General features: G+C 36.0%; 1 non-coding gene across 1 annotated transcript; it reads right to left on the reverse strand.

The window, feature by feature from the left end:
* Positions 1–2,189: 2,189 nt before the first annotated feature.
* Positions 2,190–2,296, reverse strand: LOC128281116 (small nucleolar RNA R71). The gene has a single exon (XR_008271331.1). It is a non-coding gene; the product is annotated as a small nucleolar RNA R71 (small nucleolar RNA).
* Between the last annotated feature and the right edge of the window lie 18,543 nt (positions 2,297–20,839).

A 20,839-nucleotide genomic window follows, 5' to 3' on the forward strand; every position in this document is an offset into this window, starting at 1 on the left:
TAAGCCCTAAATTATAAAGCCTAAATCCTTAACCCTAAATATAAAATGATGTTATATCAATAATTGTGTTAATAATTTACAATAACTAGATCAAATTAAAGTTCATGTATACAATTGTACACTAAACCTTTGTTCATGTATGCTTTTGAGATTTAACCTATCTTGATATATTTATTTTTTAAAATAATAATTTATATTTATCTTATTTAGATTTATATTATAAAAAAATCCAAGATACACAAGTTATGTAGTTCACTATATTTATCCCCAAACCCTAAAAATTAAATCATAAACCCCACACCCCAAACCCTAAACCCCAAATCATAAACCCTAGATCTTAGACTAACATCACCTTAAACCCTAAATATATATTACAAGGGACAAAGATAATTAAAAAGGAATTTTATTGCTTATCTAAACTCTAAAATAAATTTATTTTTTGTCATTTTATCAAAAACCCTAAACCCTTAAACCCTAATAGCCTAACCCCTAAAACCATTAACAATACTAAGACCATAACCATAAAACAATAAATCCTAAACTCAAAACTCTAATCACAAAATAATAAAACATTATATCATAAACCCTAAAACCCCAAACCATAGACATTAAACCTTAAATCCTAAAATAAAATGATTCTTTTGAGGTGATCTTTAGCGGCATTTTTTAGAAAGCGCCTCTAATGCTCCATCTTTAGCGGCGTTTTTCAAAAAGCGCCGCTAAAGATCGATCTTCTAAATAAATGGCGACGTCGTTTTGGTCAACTATTTTTTGCGGCGCTTTTCAGAAAATGCCGCTAATGCTTATCATTTAGCGGTGCTTTTTAAAACGCCGCTAAAGATCGATCTTCTAAACAAAAGGATGTCGCAATGTTCAACTTTTGTTCTTTTAAAAACTAATTTTCTTTAGCGGCGCTTTTGGGAAAACGCCGCTCTTTTTAAAAAACGCCGCTAATGCTTTATCTTTAGCGGCATTTTCTAAAAAGCGCCGCTAATTCTCGATCTATTGCGGCGTTTGTTTCATAAACGCCGCTAATTCTTGACCTTTTGTGGCGTTTTTGTCACAAATGCCACTATAACTCTAATCTTTTGCGGCATTTTATTATTGGCACCATTAATGTACAACTTTTGCGGCGTTTTTGCTTAAAACGCCGCTAAATGTGCCGCTAAAAGCCTATTTTGCTGTAGTATAGTCAAATAACAATTGAAGTCTAAGTGGATTTTTCCTTGCGTATTGTTTGAATCAATTGAATTTTCCCAAAAGTTTTCCCAATTTCTCTCTGTGGACTCTTAGTTTAGTTAATTAATTTAGATAAATAAATCCCTTAATTTTTAGGCTAGATAATAAAAAGAAAGTAATTACTAGTACTTTTGGTTCCTTTGGATTCGACAATCCGGTCTTGCTAAAGTTATACTACTGTTCGATAGGTACACTTGCCTTCATCGTGATAATAGTTAGTTTCAAGAACGATTAATTTTAAATTTAAAAACCTGTCGTGAATATCACGTATCAAGTTTTTGGCGCCGCTGCCGGGGAACTAGGATATTAGGAACACTCAATTTTTATTACTTTAGCCATTCTACTTTATTTGCAATTTAAATTTTTATTTTCTTTTTTAATTTTTCTTTTATTCGCTCCTGGCAGGTTTTCCTAGAGTATGACCAGAAGAAACCCGTCAGGACCATTACTGTTTGATAGTGAGATCGATCGCACAGTTCGCAGAAACCGATGAGAAATAAGGCGAAGCTTAAGATACACAGAGGAAGAGCAAGAGGACGATACTTCAACCACAATCGAGGAGATGGCTGAAAACCAAGAAAATCCGCTACTTCTGCGATTGCTGTTAATCAGAATCCTGCTCTGCGTACTATGTATGATTATGCTAAACCTTCTTTAACAGGAACTGAATCGAGCATAGTTAGACCCATTGTTCAGTTTGAACTGAAACCTAACACAATTCAAATGATACAGTAATTTGTTCAATTTGATGGTTTGCAGGACGAAGATTCCAACGCTCATTTAAAATTAATGGCGTTTCTGATGATGTCATTCACCTTCAGTTATTCCCTTTTTCATTGAAAAACAAAGCTAAACAGTGGTTGAATTCGTTACCACGAGGGTCAATCACTACTTGGGAACAAATGACCGAAAATTTTTTATTAAAATATTTTCCGCTGGCTAAAACAGCCAAATTGTGTAATGATATCTCTTCTTTTGTGCAGATGGATTTAGAAACACTCTACGATGCATGGGAGAGATACAAGGACCTTTTGAGAAGGTGCCCTCACCATGGGTTACCACTTTGGCTACAGGTTCAAACGTTTCATAATGGCCTGAATCCTTTGACTTGACAGATGATCGACGCAGCCGCTGGCGGAACCATCAATAATAAGACACCTAAAGATGCTTATGAATTTATAGAAGAGATGTCACTGAATAATTATCAGTGGCAAGTCATGAGGACAAAGCCAACAAAAGCAGCCGGCGTTTATAACGTCAATTCGATCACCATGCTCTCTAATCAGGTAGAACTCTTGAATAAGAAAATTGATGGTTTTTTTAGTTCTTCAGAGGTTCACCTAGTGGTGCAGTGTGAAGCAAGTGGAGATGGATCGAGCAATCCAGAATACCCACCCTATGGCCACAACATAGAAAACGAGCAGTTAAATTACATGGGTAATAATCCTCGATCTCAAAATAATTCTTATAGCAATACTTACAATACAGGATGGAGGAATCACCCAAATTTTTCATGGAGAGGCCAAGGGAATCAATGACCACCACCACCTCCATGCTTCCAAAAACCACCCTACCAACAAGAGAAAAAGCAGAACCTTGAGGAGATGCTCATAAAATTCATTTCAGTGTCAGAAACTCATTTTTAGAATACAGAGACAGCACTTAAAAATCAACAAGCGTCAATTCAAGGGTTCGAAACTCAGATAGGTCAGCTCGCTAAATTGATATCTAAACGACCACAAGGTAGCTTCCGAGTAACACTGAATCTAACCCAAGGGAGCAAATCAATGAAATTATCATTCAAGATGAGGAAAGGTTGGTTGCACCTGAACCGGAACCGAGGCAAGAAATAGTGGTAAGTAAAGGTAAGGGTGAGGTGGACTACAATGACCAGGAACTGGTAAGTAAAGAGTACAAACCTTGTGTGCCATACCCAAACACGACAAGGAAAGATCGCACAGAAGAACAATTTGGTAAATTCTTTAAATTATTAAAGAAGCTACGTATTAACTTATCGTTTATTGAAGCTCTTTCGCAGATGCCAAATGCAGTCAAATTCTTAAAGGAGCTTTTAACAAATAAGCAGAAGTTGGATGAGGCATCACATGTGAAGCTGAATGCGGTTTGCTCAGCCATACTATAGAATAAGCTGGCCAACAAATTAAAAGATCCAGGGAGTTTTACGATTCCCTATTTAATTAGTAGCCTAGATGTTAATAATGCTTTGACTGATTTAGGGGCTAGTATTAATGTCATGCCTTACAAAATGTTTAAACAACTAGGTCTTGGGAAACCCAAACAAACTAGGATGAGCATTCAATTAGCCGATAAAACAATCAGATTTCCTAGGGGGAATTATTAAAGATGTACTCGTTAAAATTGACAAATTTATATTCTTAGTTGATTTCGTTGTTCTAGACATAGAAGAGGATAGTAATGTTCCTTCAATTTTAGGGAGGCCCTTTTTAGCGACCGCAAGAATGATAATTGATGTTGGCACAGGTGAACTCACACTTCGTGTGGGAGACGAAACAATCACCCTTCAAGCTCATAATTCGAGTAACACATCAAAAATTAAAGGTGGTTGTATAAATCATTCTACTAAAACTGACCATGTGGTGCAACCTACTTTGCAGAAAATAAGTTCGAAGAACCTACACGAGCCATGTTCAAGCAACAACAAAGGACCTATCTATGAAGAACGAAGGCTACAAATCGAGGAACTAGATGAATGGCGGATACAAAAACCGAGAACACCCGATAAACCAAAACTAAGCCAGGACAAGCTCAATACATCACCAAATCAGATTAAGGTTGGAGACAAAGTACTACTAGATGCAGCAGATCCTCACATTACCACTTCTGAACCTAATGAAGAAATTCCTCTCATGGTACTCAGTATTTCCCCATATGGTACAGTCAAGGTAATTCACCCCAAATTCAGAACTTTTAAGGTAAACAATACTCATCTTAAACCTTATATTGATAAAGTTGACAGCAAGGTTAAGGAGTGTAAACTCCTCAAGCAACCATGTTCACACACCAGAGAGGTAAGTCAAGCTTAGACTATAAATAAGCGTTTCTCGGGAGGTAACCCGAGCACTAACAGTAATGATTTATTTATATTCTAGTTTTTCACATCTAATTCACTAACCGAGTCACTAAACACAGGATTTTTAGAACCACATGGCCAGGCACACGGGCGTGCCGTAAGCCATGCACATACCACAGGATGCAACACGGCCATGCGATACGGCCGTGTGAAAATAGAGCAAAAATGTTTCCTCAACAAGGGATCCGATAAAGCTGCCACGGCCGTGTGACATGGCCGTGGGCAATCCTGCCAAAGTAATACTGGTGAGCGACACGACCGTGCCCACCGACCCTGGTCGAGCTAATCAAAATAACACGGGCGTGTACCTGTATACACGGGCGTGGGAGAAGCTAACGAAGATTGACACGGCCGTGCAACATGGCCGTGTACACCAATGTACCAAATTTCGAAAACCACGAAACGCACGGCCTGCAATGAAGGCACACTGGCGTGGCCCACGGCCGTGTGCCCTAATTTCTCTATAAACACCTATTGTTTATTTCATCTTTATCTTTATATTTTGAAATTACTTTTTTATTTCCTTTTAATACTATTTTATCATGAGTTTTTACAATTTTTATTTTCGGCTATTTCATTACGAGTAATTTGGCTCCATTATATTTCCTAAAAAGTTCCTGATTCTATCACAGTTATAAAGAGCTCCAAAGCTCATCATCGCATACGAACTTAAAACTCCACTGCAAAGGTTCTCCACGACTTCCATGTCCTACTCGACCACGACCATAGCTACCACCAGATATAATATTCTGTTGGCGCAGGATTTATGGACTACTGAACCTCTACCACCACCATAGTATTCTCGTCCACTCTCATCATTTCCTTGGCCGATTATTCTCTATAACTCCAATTCAAGGAATTCATTCATCATTCAGGAAGTTTCACCCCTCTCCCTATCTTATGATTATTTATCTATATTTTCCACTATATCTATCTTTGTACATTGAGGGCAATGTACATCTTAAGTGTGGGGGGTCTCTTATATCATCATTAGAAACCCCTGAATTTTGTCTTATTCTCACGTGAATTACTCATATCACTATTAGAATGAATTTTAATTAATTTATGATTTTTATTGATATGTCTTGAATTAAAACATAGGCATTTATGCATTGATTGTTTAAACTTTAAGACTTTAGGGAATCAAGCATGATAAGTTGATTTTTGAAGAATTATAAACTTTTAGGTTGTTTTTCTATATTTAGGTATTATCATGAGTTGAAATTCACAAGTTTAAACTTCAAAAAGCCATAATTTTTGTGAGATCTTGAGCCTTTAGAGCATATTTTATTTCTTTCATGCTCACTTTTATTATGAGTGCGTTAGCATTGATTTGTTATTCTAGAACTTGCTTAATCATGCATGTCAAGACCACACCATCTGATTTCATATGTCAAGATGATAGAGGCACTTAGGTTTCACCCACTCACTCCACAAAAGCCTACCTTCATAATTAACCCTTAGTGAACCCCTTTGAGCCTAACAAACCATTAATTGAGTTACCCTCAATATTAACCCATAACCTATTATTGTTAAAATCCTCTAATTTGATCCCTATTTTTGTCGAGATTTGATTTGAACTAATTTCTTAGCTATGTTTTGTTCTTTTATGTATTTGACTTGTTTAAAAAAATTTACTTCAATACATATTAGTAGTAATTCGTCATTTTTGAGCTTGAGTGTTAATTCCATATTCTGAGAAGAAGCTCACTTGTATTCAACTGATGAGTAGTTATTTTTCTAGCCAGGTATTTTTCAATTCAATTTCGATTCTAACCTTTTCCTTCAGCTTGTGACCACACCCCTAACCAAAGCCATGTTACAACCCTCTAAAGTCCTTTTTGATTGATGTATCAGCTCAATATATAGTGGTGGAGATTTGATTTTCAAGCAAGCCTATGGTAATAGCTTTTCATATTGACTAATGAGTTCTTTAATTGATGCCCTTAAACACCTAGAGTGATTTGAGTGAATCTTTAGTAAGGATGTTAAACTTTGTGATATTTTGATCAAAGGTAATCACTTAGATAAGGGGAGACACCTATGTTTTCGTGATAAAATACTCAACTTGGAATGTTTGAAACTTTGATGTACTTTTTAGTTGAATTTTCAATGTATGAATACTTATGGATTATTTTGAGGTATTATTGATAGGGATTATAAATTGAGAAGAATTTTTTTTGATTGTGAGATGAGGATTTTGCTTGAGGACAAGCAAACGCTTAAGTGTGGGGGTATTTGATAAACCGTAATTTATACATGTTTTTATCCCATGCTTAGCACATTTATGGATGGTTTCTCCTTAGATTTGGTGAATTCGATGCTCCTAATTCTCTAATTTCATGTTTTATACTTAGGTGAGCATAGGAGAGTAAAAAGAGTGAGAAATGGGCCAAAAACGGATAAAATGGACCCACATGGGAAACCAACACGGCTTGGACTTCCTCACACGGGCGTGTCCCACAGTCGTGTCCCTTTGGCAGGATCGAAGCAGGATTTACACGGGTAAACTACATGCCTGTGCCTATTCAACAACCTTGACCACGGGTTGGAGTAATCGCACATGGGCGTGTCACACGGGGGTGTCCCTGCCGAGCCCAAGTATAACCCTATTCGGAAAAGGCCAATTTTGAGGGCTCTTAGGCATTCTAAAGCCTATTTAAACACCTGAAGAGGCACTTAGGAAGGGAGACGCAGAGTAGGAGGCAATGAATTACTCAAGGGAAGCCGATTGGTCCATCTCAGAAGCCAGATTCATCATCAAGACTGAAGATCTAGCTTCAATTTCCATTCAGGGGTTTTGGGTTTTCTTTATGTTTTGTATTCATTATTCTTCTGAGATGTTTTCTTCTATAATTATGAACTAAACCCAAAAATACCTAAGGGGAATGAAACCTAAGATGGATCTTGTTATTATTATCAGAATTGTATGATAAATATTTGACTTGTTCTTAATTATGTGTTCTTAATTCTTGTTTTCATACTCCAGGATATTGATTCAAGTTAATGCTCTTATTCAGAGGAGGAATAGACCCTATCTAAGATTAAATTTGTCATAATTAAGCGGAGTTGATTGCACGTCTAGAGATAGGGTGATAAGATTTTGCTGGATTAAGGTGAAACCTAATAAGAGGATCCATAGGTTGAGTTAATTCAACACTAGGTGCTAATTAGAAAGAGATTTCAATTAATCAACCTAGGGTTAGATGTTATTAGTCTTGAGAGAGATAATAATATAACTTAGGGATTTCTATGGATCAAGTCAAATGAATAAATCGTCTGATTCAGAGTCAAATAACAAGTGAAGTCTAGGTGGATTTTTCCTTGGGTATTATCTTAATTAATCGAATTTTCCCAAAAGTTTTTCCCAATTTCTCTCTGTGCACTCTTAGTTTAGTTAATTAATTTAGATAAAAAATCCCTTAATTTTTAGGCTAGATAATAAAAAGAAAGTAATTACTAGTACTCTTGGTTCCTTTGGGTTCGACAATCCTGTCTTGCTAAAGCTATACTACTGTTCGATAGGTACACTTGCCTTCATCATGATAATAGTTAGTTTTAAAAATGATTAATTATGGATTTTTAAAACCTGTCACGAATATTACATATCAGAAAAATATTTTGAAAGTTCGGAAAATGCTCCAAAACCCTATTCTGACGACGAATACAAGTTAGGGGTGTTACAGCTAACACTCCTAAATTTTTTCTATTTTACCTCTCGGTCTCCACTTTTCCAAATTAGACGAATAAGTTTGCTTTATCTTTTGACCTCACCCAACTAAGCTGGGACTAATAAATTAGTGCCAAATAGGATTACCTCTTTATCTCACTTATCTTAAATTCCCTTAGGGACTTTAATCCTAAGTTTTGAAGTTTATTTTATTTAGTCCAGATTTAGGATTTAGTCACTGAATCCAAAAATCAATTGCTAAACATTTTCATCAACCAACAAAAATGACATTAAGATAGATGAATAAAAATACTAAAGTAATGATTTTTAATAGGTAAGAGAAAACAAAGCTAACTAATATTAAACTAGGATTAAATAAACTTGAGCTACAGTAATAACTAACTTAACTAACAAAGAAAATACAAAGAAAACCAAGAAATGAAAAAAAAACTAAACCCTACAACTATGGGGAAGACTAAACCTTAAAAATATGAAGAAGAAACTAAGAAAACTAAGCTAAAACTTGTATCTAAAACGCATGTTTTGTGTGTGTTCTCTCTCCAGCCAAATTTTGGCCCTTTTTAGCAGGCATCAGACCTTATTTTTGTTGACCAAAATGCCCTCAATGTGTGTTTTTGATTGTTGTTGAAATTGGACAAGGACTACCCTATAGTAATTTTTTGTCCTCTCACAAAAGTTGTATCATGATATCCATGGTCTGGTATCACGATACCCTAGTCAATCTTGAAATAGGAGGTCCTTGGGAGGTTGGGTAATGCAATAACCATGGTTGGTATCACGATACCACTATAGATGGCCTTTGTCCTCTTCGTTTTGGCACTGTCAAGGGCATCACAACTTCCATGTTTTAATATAGCATAAAATGCACTAATAAACTTATTAAAGAAAAAGAAAAAATAAACTAAAAACATGATAAAAACATTCAAATTGCTCGAGAATAAGTGGAGAGCCTAGTTTGACGTATCAAATTATGGTAGATCATATTTTGAGCCAACATATGAGAACATATTAAAAGAACAGTATACTAGACCGACCTGTCATAAGAATGCTCTTGGATTATTTTGTACAAATCACATCAATTATCATAGTGATAATGTTGCATGTGATCCTTATACTTGAGGTCACCACATTTCTCAACATTGAGAGTCATGTGTTATGATGAAATTAAAAGTCTTTTGCAATTGAATATACTATAAGGATTGTTGCTAGATATACCACAAACTATGTAGTGATATGTGAGTGGTTAATATATGATTTTCTCATCCTACATAATGGGAGAGATATCTTGGACCTCTAATAAACAGAGATTAGAAATACATGTAATGCTCAAATAATTTGATATGAGATATCAAACTCATTTGTATATTTAAGTCTATTCAAAAATCATGAAATAAAAGATTGGACTATACAATGTTTATTTAATAATTTGTGCTCAATCTAGATATCATGGACAAAGGGATAGACTACATAGTAGCATTATCATGGAAATGTTTTATTAGACCACAACTTTTTTGTCACACCCTGAATATGACGGATCCAATATTTGGACGTGTTCTATTAAAATAAACTGTTTTGGTGAAGTGCTATCTACCCAATTATTTCTTTTGACGGATAGGATGGATGTATACCAAGTAAGTAAAGATCTTATGTCAAATTACTTTGTTAATTGGAGTGAAATAACTACTAAGTGAAAAGGAAATTATGATATAGGTTTACGCGAAAGGTATAGTACGTCCGGTTGTCTAAGTATTATGCTAGTTGGGCTGTAAAGCGATCTAGTTAAGAACCAATTGGATAGACTGATTTGATATTTACTTACTAGATTCTCATATATGTTCTTATCAGAATGTGTAGGCCATAAAAAAAGACAAGTTTTGAAAGAGTGTGACACTTATCAAGTTCCACTATGAGGACATAGGTCATATACATGCGTGGAAACAGTTCTATTAGAGGAGAATCCTTCTTCCTTAACTTTTTATTCTTTGATTCTTTTTTGTAATAAAAAAGTATTTCTTTCTCATTTTAGTTGGAAGTTATAATTTTGGATCTCATCAATAGCTATTCCACATCTAGGTAAGTAATATGACTCTGTATGTTAAAATCTGAGAAAATAGGTCTATAAGGAATGTATAAATAGTAAAATGTAAGAATAAGGCTTTGAATAGGGGTTGTTAATGTTGAGATGATAGTAAATGGTATACGAATGGGTTTTAATGGTATCTGTATGTTCTATAAGTGATGATTGTTACTGTTTAGTATGGATGTCTAAGTCAGGAGTTCCAAGCTGCTGTAGATGAGTATTAGGTGAGCCTTTACATTGATTCTTTTATTTAAATTACCCAAGTAGAAGTATACATATATAGAGAGAGAGAATGACGAGATCTACCGTAACTGGTAAGTGCATTAGTAAAGATGAGATAAGTGATAGGATGTTGTGTTTGAAGTTCTTTTGAAAAAAATGTTGATCAATGAACATTCAGGTAAAGTCTGATATACAAGGAATATGAATAAATTAGAAATGTGATGTAACACCCCTAACCCTGTCTCGTTACCAGGACAGGATTATGGAGTATTACCAGTCATTACAGTACATTTTCACATAAAATAAGAATAATTGCAATACCATACATCTAAATATAGCTTTAATGGGCCCACGGTACTTAATAAGTACAATTAAATAAACCGGGGCTCGACCGGAAACTTAGAAACTTTTTCGTGAAACTTTAAAGTTTTCTATCTTGAATAGTACCACACGCCCGTGTGGCTTGTGTGACATGTCCGTGTGGCTGATGTGACACGCCCGTGAAGGGCTAATCTTGTGGATCATACAGCTTGGACACGCCCATGTCCTCTACCCGTGGAGCTCTCTGACTTATAGCTTATAAATCAACTAATTTCACACAGCCAAGGCATACGCCCGTGTGCTCAGCCCGTGTGGCAACCTGTTTGTAGCATTTTAGTTGCAGGGGACACATGGCCTAACAACATGCCCGTGTGCAAGCCGTGTGTCACACACGGTCTGGTCACACGTTTGTGTAACAAACCGTGTAGACTCAAAGTGAACCTTATAGTTCAAATTTACCAACCCTGCAAACTTTAAACACAAGCAATTTAATAATCAATCATTCAACCAATCCAAAACATGATAAAACCCACTTAATACTCATTAAACCATCATACCATAGTCTAACACATATATTCAATAACCTTTAAACAAAACTACTTCAAAATTTGCATTTTGGTACCTTCCAATTCAATTAAAAAAGGACTATATTAAAACACACTCAATACATTCATTATCTATCTAATATGATTCTTCACTAATATCACTTATAAACAAAATAACATCAAACAACCTACGTACATGCCATTCTTCAAAGTAAGATACATCACCAAGTTTTTGAGTTCAGGAGTTGCTTGGATGCTGAGACGTCAGTTACTTTGTACCTAACCTGCACACGAAAACTAACCGTATGCTGAGTATGCACTCAGTGGTATTTCTATAAACTAATACTTAAAACAATAATAAGTCATGTATATGCATTGTAACTCACAACTTTTGCTTTCATAATCTTAACAGCTTATTCTCTTGCCTTCATTTTATAGCTCTTAAATGTAGTTAAGCAATTCTTTATATATTTCATATCATTCAACACCTTTCAACAATCGTATAATAGTCACAGTCACATAATCAATAGTAGTCAGTCTTCAGTACTTTCATTTACCCCTATTAACATAACTCGGACCTGGACGGATACACGGATCCAACCCACACACCGGGATATCTGATCGTGATAATCGTGTGATAAGTTTTATAAATTTATAATTAATCGTTCTTGAAACTAACTATTATCATGATGTAGGCAAGTGTACCTATCGAATAGTAGTATAGTTTTAGCAAGACCGGATTGTCAAACCCAAAGGAACTAAAAGTACTAGTAATGACTGTCTTTTTATTATCTAGCCTAAGAATACTGGGGTTTGTTTTAATTAACTAATTAACTAAACTAAGAAATCACAGAAAATAGAATTGGGGATTTAATTTTTGGAAAAACAATTGAATTAAGACAATACCTAAGGAAAAATCCACCTAAACTTCACTTGTTATTTGACTCTGAATTGGACGATTTATTCATTTGACTTGATCCGTAGAAATCCCTAAGTTATATTATTATCCCTCTTGAGACTAACAATGCCTAACCCTAGGTTGAATAATTGAAATCTCTTTCTAATTAACTCCCTAGGGTTGCATTAACTCGATCTATGGATTCCCTTATTAGGTTTCACCCTAATTCGGCAAAGTCTTGTCACCCTATCTCTAGGCGCGCAACCAACTCCGCTTAATTATGACAAATGTACTCTTAGATAGGGTCTATTCCTCCTCTGAATAAGAGCTTAACTTGAACCAATATCCTGGAATATCAAGACAAGAATTAAAAACACATAATTAAGAACAAGTCAAATATTTATCATACAATTTAGAAAATAATAACAAGATTCTTCTTAGGTTTCATTCCCCTTAGGTATTTAGGGTATTTAGTTCATAACTAAAAAGGAAAATATCTTAGAAGAATAATGAATACAAAACATAAAGAAAAACCCAAACTCCTGAAGGGAAATTAAGGGAAGATCTTCAGTCTTGATGATGAATCCGGCTTCTGAGATGGATCAATCGGCTTCCTTGAGCAGTTCCCTGCTTCCCTCTCTGTGTGTCCCTTTTCTTCCTCCTCTAGGGTGTATTTATAGGCTTTAGAATGCCTAAGAACCCTCAAAATTGGCCTTTCCCGAATTGGACTAAACTTGGGCTTGATAGGGACACGCCCGTGTACTATTACTTCAAGTAGTGCTCAAGCCTGTTAGAATGGCACGGGCATGTGTTATACCCGTGTGAGTCATGCTTTGATTCTGCCAAATAGACATGGCCGTGCGGTCTGCCCGTGTGAGGAGGTACAGGCTATGTTGATTTCTTACGTTGGCCCATTTTCCCCGTTTTTGGCCCGTTTTTCGTTCCTTTTGTTCTCCTATGCTCGCCTAAGTATAAAACATGAAATTAAGGCATTAGAAGCATCGAATTCACCAATTCTAAGGAAAAATCATCCATAAAATGTGTTAAGCATAGGGTAAAAATATGTATAAATTACGCTTTATCAAATACCCCACATTTAAGCATTTGCTTGTCCTCAAGCGAAATTCTCAACTCATAATCAAAATAAATTCCTCTCAACTTATAATCTCTATCGAAAATATCTCAAACTAATTCATGAGTAGTCATACATTGAGAATTCAACTAAAAGAACATTAGAGCTTCAAACATTCGAAGTTGATTATTTAATCATGCAGAACTTAGGCATCTCCCCTTATCTAAGTGGTTACCTCAATTTGAAATCTCACGGAGTTTAACATCCTTACTAAAGATTCACTCAAATCACTCAAAGTGTTTAAGGAAAATGAAAGTAGCACTCACCAGTCAATATGAAAAGTTATTACCATAGACTTGCATGAAAATCAATCATACATCAATCAAAAGGTCTTTAGAGGGTTGTAACGTGGCTTTGGTTAGGGGCTGTGGTCACAAGCTGAAAGAAACGGTCAGAATCAAGATTGAATTGAAAAATCACTTAACAAGAAAAAGATTTAATCATCACTTGCGTACAACAGAGCTTCTTTTTAGAATATGGAATTTAAATACTTAAGCTCAAAAACAAAATATTACTAATAATGTGTATACACTTTTTTTTGTTTTTTTTAAGAACAAGTCAAATAACATAGACTAATTATTAAGAAAAAGACATAGCTGAGCAACTATTTCAATTCGAATCTCGACAAAAATAGGGATCAAATTAATTTAGGGGATTTCAACAATAATGGGTTAAGGGTTAATATTAAGGGTAATACAGGAAATGGCTTGTTAGCTTAACAGGGTTTACTAAGGGTTAATCGTGGAGGTAGGCTTTTCATGGCATGAGTGGGTTAATCCTAAGTGCCTTTCTTATTTTGACATATCAAATCAAATAGTGTGGTCTTGACATGCATAATCAAGCAAGTTCTAGAATAACAGTTCAATACTGACGCACTCATAATGAAAGTGAGCATGAAAGAATTAATAGATGCTCTTGAAGGCTCAAGATCTCACAAAAATTATGGTTTTTTGATGTTTAAACTTGTGAATTTCAATTCAAGATAATACCTAGACTTGGGGAAACAACCTAAAATTTTGAATTCTTAAAAATCAACTTATCATGCTTAATTTTCCAGTGTCTTTAAAGTTTAAATAATCAGTGCATGAATGCCTATATTTTAATTTAAGATATATCAATAAAAATCATAAATCAATCAAAATTTATCCTAAACATGATATGAGAGCTTTTCAAGAGAACAAGGGAATCATTCAGGGATTTTTGTGATAGTAAAATGAATACTCCCCCCACGCTTAAGATGTACATTTCCCTCAATGTACAAAGATAGATATATAGAAAAGAATATAAAAATAAGATAGGGGGAGAAGTGAAACTTCCTGAGTGATGAATGAATTTCCTTGAACTAGAGTTTTGGAGAACAATTGGAGTGAGGGTGGAGGAGGAGGATACTTCTCCCACACCTATGTTAAATTGACATTTTTACCCACGGTTTCCAAACACTGGCATTTTATATGCCTGTGTTATTTTGGCAGTTTCACCTACGACCATGTCGCACAGCCGTGGCTACTTATCGCATCCCGTGTTGGGGAAGAAATTTTTGCCCTGTTTTCACATAGCCGTGCCGTACGGCCGTGTTGCATCCTGTGGTATGTGCACGGCCTTAGGCACGCCCGTGTGCCTAGTCGTGTGTTTCTGAAAAGCTTGTGTTCAATGATTTGGTTAGTATCTTATATTTTAAAAACTGAAATTTAAAGAAAGTAATATTGTTAGTGCTCGGGTTGCCTCCCGAGAAGCGCTTGTTTAAAGTTTAAGCTAGACTTTACCGTGTGAGTATACTTAAGGAGATTCGTGGAGCCGTAGCTCTTCCCTATCATCTTAAACTTCTCACCGTTGTAAGGTTTGAGGCAGTGTCCATTTACTTTGAAAGTACCTTGCGATGGGTGACTTATTTATACGGTGCCGTATGGGAAAACTGTTTTGACTACGAAAGGACCTGACCATCGTGATTTAAGCTTCCCAGGGAACAATTTGAGTCTCGAGTTATATAATAGTACAAGATCTCCAACTTCAAATTGTTTATTTTGTTTTAACTGAGCATCGTGGTGCCGTTTCGTTACTTCCTTGTATAGTCTTGAATTTTCATATGCATAGGTTTGCCATTCGTCTAGCTTGTTTAACTGCATCAACCTGTTTTCACCTACAAGTTTGGGATCAAAGTTTAGAAATTTTATAGCCCAAAATGCTTTGTGTTCTAACTCAAATGGTAGATGACAACTTTTTCCATAAACGAATTTGTATGGTGATGTTCCTATGGGGGTTTTAAAAGAAGTTCTATAAGCTCATAATACGTCATCTACTTTCATTGCCTAATCTTTCTTGTTTAATCCTACCGTCTTTTCTAGGATACATTTAAGTTCTCGATTTACCACTTCGACTTGGCCACTAGTTTGAGGGTGGTAAGGGGTAGCTGTTGGGTGGTAAGGGGTAGCTCTTTGGTGGTAAACTCCATATTTCTTGAAGGTCTTTTCAGACTGGACGTTACAGAAATGAGTCCCCTTATCGTTGATGATTAATCTAGGTGTTCCAAATCGAGAGAAAAGTTTTTTAAGGAAACGTGCCACTACTCTAGCATCATTTGTAGGTAAAGCTTGGGCTTCAACCCATTTAGACATATAATCGACAGCTACTAATATGTATTTATTTCCAAAGGAACTAGGGAATAGACCCATGAAGTTGATACCCCAAACATCAAATATTTCACATGAAAGCATATATGTCTGAGGCATTTCATCTCGGTTAGAGATATTACCTTTCCTTTGGCATTTGTCACAAGAAATAACATACCTATTGGCATCTTTGAATAAGGTGGGCCAATAAAAACCTGATTCAAGTATTTTATGTGCGTCTTATTTCCACGGTAATGTCCTCCAGCTGGTCCTGATTGGTAACGTTCCAAGATTTTTAATGTTTCTGTTCTTGTAATGCATCGCCGGATGACTTGATCTGCACATATACAGAAAAGAAAAGGATCTTCCCAAAAGTAGTTTTTCACATCAGTAAAGAGTCGCTTTTTTTGTTGATGTGTCAACCCTTTTGGGATAATGTTAGCGGCTAAAAAATTCGCGATGTTTGCAAACCAAAGTACCTCCCAGTCAGAAATAGAAAAAAAATTGTTCTTCAGGGAACAAATCATTTATTTCCACTTCATCTAGCTCTTTAGTATTTGAATTTTCAAGCCTGGAAAAATGATCAGCTGCGAGATTTTCTGCTTCTTTCTTATCTTGAATTTCCAAGTTGAATTCCTGCAATAGAAAAATCCATCGAATGAGACGAGGTTTTGCATCAGTCTTAGTTAGTAGGTAGCGAAGGGTAGAATGGTCAGTATAAACAACAACTGTAGAAAATATTAGATATGGCCTAAATTTATCGCATGCAAAAACCACAGCTAACAATTCTTTCTCCGTGGTGGTGTAGTTTTCCTATGCGGGTGTTTAAGTTTTGCTAGCATAATAAATAGGTTGGAAGTGCTTGTCCCTTCGCTGTCCCAAAACTGCACTTACTGCAAAGTCACCCGCATCACACATTAGTTCAAAAGGTAAATTCCAATCAGTTGCTATTATAATTGGAGCATTAATCAATTTATCCTTTAGAGTATTAAATGCTTCTAAACATTCCTGATGAAAATTAAAGAGCATATCTTTTTCTAGTAATTTGGTCAAAGGCTTAGCTATTTTAGAGAAATCTTTAATAAATCTTCTATAAAACCCAGCATGTCCTAAAAAACTTCCAATAACCTTAATTGAACTAGGAGGGCGTAAATTTTCAATGATTTCAACTTTAGATTTATCAACCTCAATCACTTTACTAGAACTTTTATGTCCTAGCACAATACCTTCTTGAACCATAAAATGACATTTTTCCCAGTTAAGTACAATGTTTGTTTCCTCACATCTTATTAGAACTCGTTTTAGATTTTTAAGGCAAAGATGGAAAAAGTTTCTGAATAACAAGAAATCATCCATAAATACCTCCATGATATCTTCTACGAGTTCGTCAGATATGGCCATCATGCAGCGCTGGAACGTAGCAAGAGCATTACATAATCCAAAGGGCATTCTTCGGTAAGCAAATGTACCATATGGATATGTGAATTTTTTCCTGATCTTCAGAAGCTATTGGGATTTGAAAATAGCCAAATAGTACGTCTAAGAAGCAGTAGTACATGTGCCCTGATAGCCTTTCCAACATTTGGTCAATGAATGGTAAGGGGAAGTGATCTTTCCTCGTGGCATCATTTAGCTTCCTATAGTCAATGCCAACTCTCCAACCGGTGACTATCCTAGTTGGAATTAGTTCATTGTTCTCATTGGCTACCACAGTTATGCCTTCTTTTTTAGGAACAACCTACACTGGACTTACCCAAGAACTGTCAGAAATAGGATAAATAATTCCAGCATCTAGAAGTTTAATTACCTCGGCTTTAACAACTTCCTTCATGTTGGGGTTCAGACGTCTTTGAGCTTGCACACATGGTTTATATTCATCTTCCATTAAAATTTTGTGGGTGCAAAAAGAAGGGCTGATCCCTTTAATGTTAGAAATTTTCCAAACTATGGCCTTTTTATGTTCTTTTAATACCTGGATTAATTCCTCTTATGGCTTTTTTATGTTCTTTTAATACCTGGATTAATTCCTCTTTCTCCTTGGGGTGAAAGTTAGATGCAATAATAACTGGTAATGTAGAATTGTTTCCAAGGAATGCGTATTCCAAGTGATTTGGTAATTGTTTGAGTTCTAGTTTAGGAGGTTCTTCAATAGAGGGTTTTTGCTTAAAATCATCGTTCCCTTTAATGTCCTCATATTCTGCTTATCTTTGGGAGGATTCATCTATCTCCTCTCCTTGGGCATGGCACAGTTCCAACGCATCCTTATGTATGATTTCCTAAAAAGAATCTTGAGCAGCATGATCAATAGAGTCAATAAAATAACATGAGTCATCTTATTCCCTAGAAAATCTCACGGCATCATAAATTTTAAAAACGATTTCTTCGTCACCTACTCTAAGTACCATTTTACCATCACCCACATCAATAACAGCCCTAGCCGTGGCTAAAAATGGACGCCCTAAGATTAAAGGCACTTCAACATCTTCATCCATATCAAGCACAACGAAGTCATCAGGGAATATAAATTTATCTACTTTTACAAGTATATCCTCTATAATACCCCTAGGGTATTTAACAGATCTATTAGCTAGTTGAATACTCATCCTAGTAGGTTTAGGTTCCCCAAGACCAAGTTTTTTAAACATTTTATATGGCATCAAATTAATGCTAGCACCTAAATCAGCTAGTGCTTAATCGACGTTAAAACTACCAATTAAGCAGGGTATAGTAAAACTTCCTTGATCTTTTAGTTTGGTTGGCAGTTTGTTTTGGAGTATAGCCAAACATTCCTCATTAAGTTCCACTGTAGATAAGTCTTCAAACATCCTTTTGTTTGTTAAGAGCTCCTTTAAAATTTTTGCGTATGTAGGCATCTGCGATATAGCTTCAACAAAAGGTAAGTTAATATGTAAGTGTTTAAAGAGTTCAAGGAATTTACCAAATTGTTCATCCATCTGGTCTTTCTTCAATTTTTCTGGGTATGGAATTGGTTGTTTATATTCCTTCGGCATTGGATTGGCATTGTTTTCGGGTTTTACCTCCTCTTCTTTGCTTTTGTCAGCTTCTTGTTGTGGCTTCTTCTCCGATTCAGCTAACACTTTCCCACTCCTCAGTGTAACTTCTTTCACATGTGCTTTTGGATCGGGTTCGGTGTTACTAGGTAGATTTCCTGGTGCTCTTTCTGAAATAATCTTAGCCAGCTGTCCAATTTGAGTTTCGAGCCCTTGGATCGATGCTTGTTGATTTTTGAGTGTCGTCTCAATATTCTAAAAATGAGTTTCTGACACCGAGATGAATTTGGTTAGCATCTCCTCAAGGTTCGACTTCTTTTCTTGCTGGTAAGGTGGTTGTTGAAAACCGGAGGATGTTGTGGTCTTTGATTTCCTTGACCACCCCAAGAGAAATTTGGATGGTTCCTCCAACCTGCATTATAAGTATTGCTATAAGGATTATTTTGAGATCGAGTATTATTACCCATGTAATTTAATTGTTCGTTCTCCATACTGTGGCCATAGGATTGATATTCTAAATTACTTGATCCACCTCCACTAACTTCACAGTGCATTACAGGAAGAACCTGCGAAGAACCAAGTAAACCATCAATCATTTTATTTAGAAGTTCTACCTGGTTTGACAGCCTAGTAACCGAATCGATGTTATAGACATCTGCTATTTTAGTTGGCTTAGTCCTCATGACTTTCCACTGATAGTTATTCAGTGACATCTCTTCAATAAATTCGTAAGCCTCTTCAGGTGTTTTGTTATTGATGGTTCTTCCGGCTGCTGCATCAATCATCTGTCTCGTGAGGGGTTCACACGATTGTAGAATGTTTGAACTTGCAACCAGAGAGGTAATCCATAGTGAGGACACTTTCGCAGTAGGTCCTTGTATCTCTCCCGTACATCGTAGAGAGTCTTTAAGTCCATCTGCACAAATGAAGAGATATCATTACGTAATTTGGTCATTTTTGCCGGTGGAAAATATTTTAATAAAAATTTTTCGGTCATTTGTTCCCAAGTAGTAATTGACTCTCGTGGTAACAAGTTCAACCACTGTTTAGCTTTGTTCCTCAATGAAAAAGGGAATAACCGAAGATGAATGGCATCGTCAGAAACGCGATTAATTTTAAATGTATTGCAAAATTCCAGGAAATTTGCCAAGTGGGTGTTTGGATCCTCATCCTGCAAACCATCAAACTGAACAAGTTGTTGTATCATTTGAATAGTGTTAGGTTTTAGTTCAAAATTATTCGCAGCAATAGCAGGCCTAACTATACTTGACTCAGTTCCTGTTAAAGTAGGTTTAGCATAATCATACAAAGTACGAGGAGCAGGAGTCTGATTTGCTAGTTCAACGGTTATCGCAGGAGGTATGTAACACCCCGAATTTGGGCCTAGAAGTATTGGGCCTTGAGTGTGGGTCCATAAGGAGGTTGTATATAGGTAATTAATTGTGCAATGAAATGACACAATTAAATGTCTGCTTTGGTGGTTAATGGCCCTGAGAAGTGTTAGAGAAATCTTGGGTTCAAACTTGGGCTTTAGCAAAAATTTTGGTATTAAGAGAAAAAACCCTAGATGCTTGGATGAGGGCTTTTAAATTATTGTGTTAAATAAATGACACAAGGAAGCTTGTAGTCTAGTGGTTGTGGCATCATTAAGGTTGTATGGGAGCCTAGGTTCAAGCCTTGGCTCTTGCAATTTATTTTAGTTTTTTTAAGGGAACCTGGACTTTGGCCTTTAGACCTTATAATTAATTGGGGATAAAATATGACACAAAAAGCCTTGTGGCTTAGCGGTAAGTAGCGTGTGGAGCATCTGAGAGGAGGCATGGATTCGAATCCCATGGCAAGCAAGGAGCATTTATTTTGCTAACAGGGGGCGGCAAGAGTTGGTGTTGAATTTAAACTCTGATGTTAGAGGGATCCTACATCGGGAAGCTAACATAAGAGTAGATGCAAGGCTGGCTTTAAATAGAGGGAACCATGAGGAG

Source organism: Gossypium arboreum, chromosome 9 (assembly GCF_025698485.1).
Source record: "Gossypium arboreum isolate Shixiya-1 chromosome 9, ASM2569848v2, whole genome shotgun sequence".
Classification (NCBI taxonomy): domain Eukaryota; kingdom Viridiplantae; phylum Streptophyta; class Magnoliopsida; order Malvales; family Malvaceae; genus Gossypium; species Gossypium arboreum.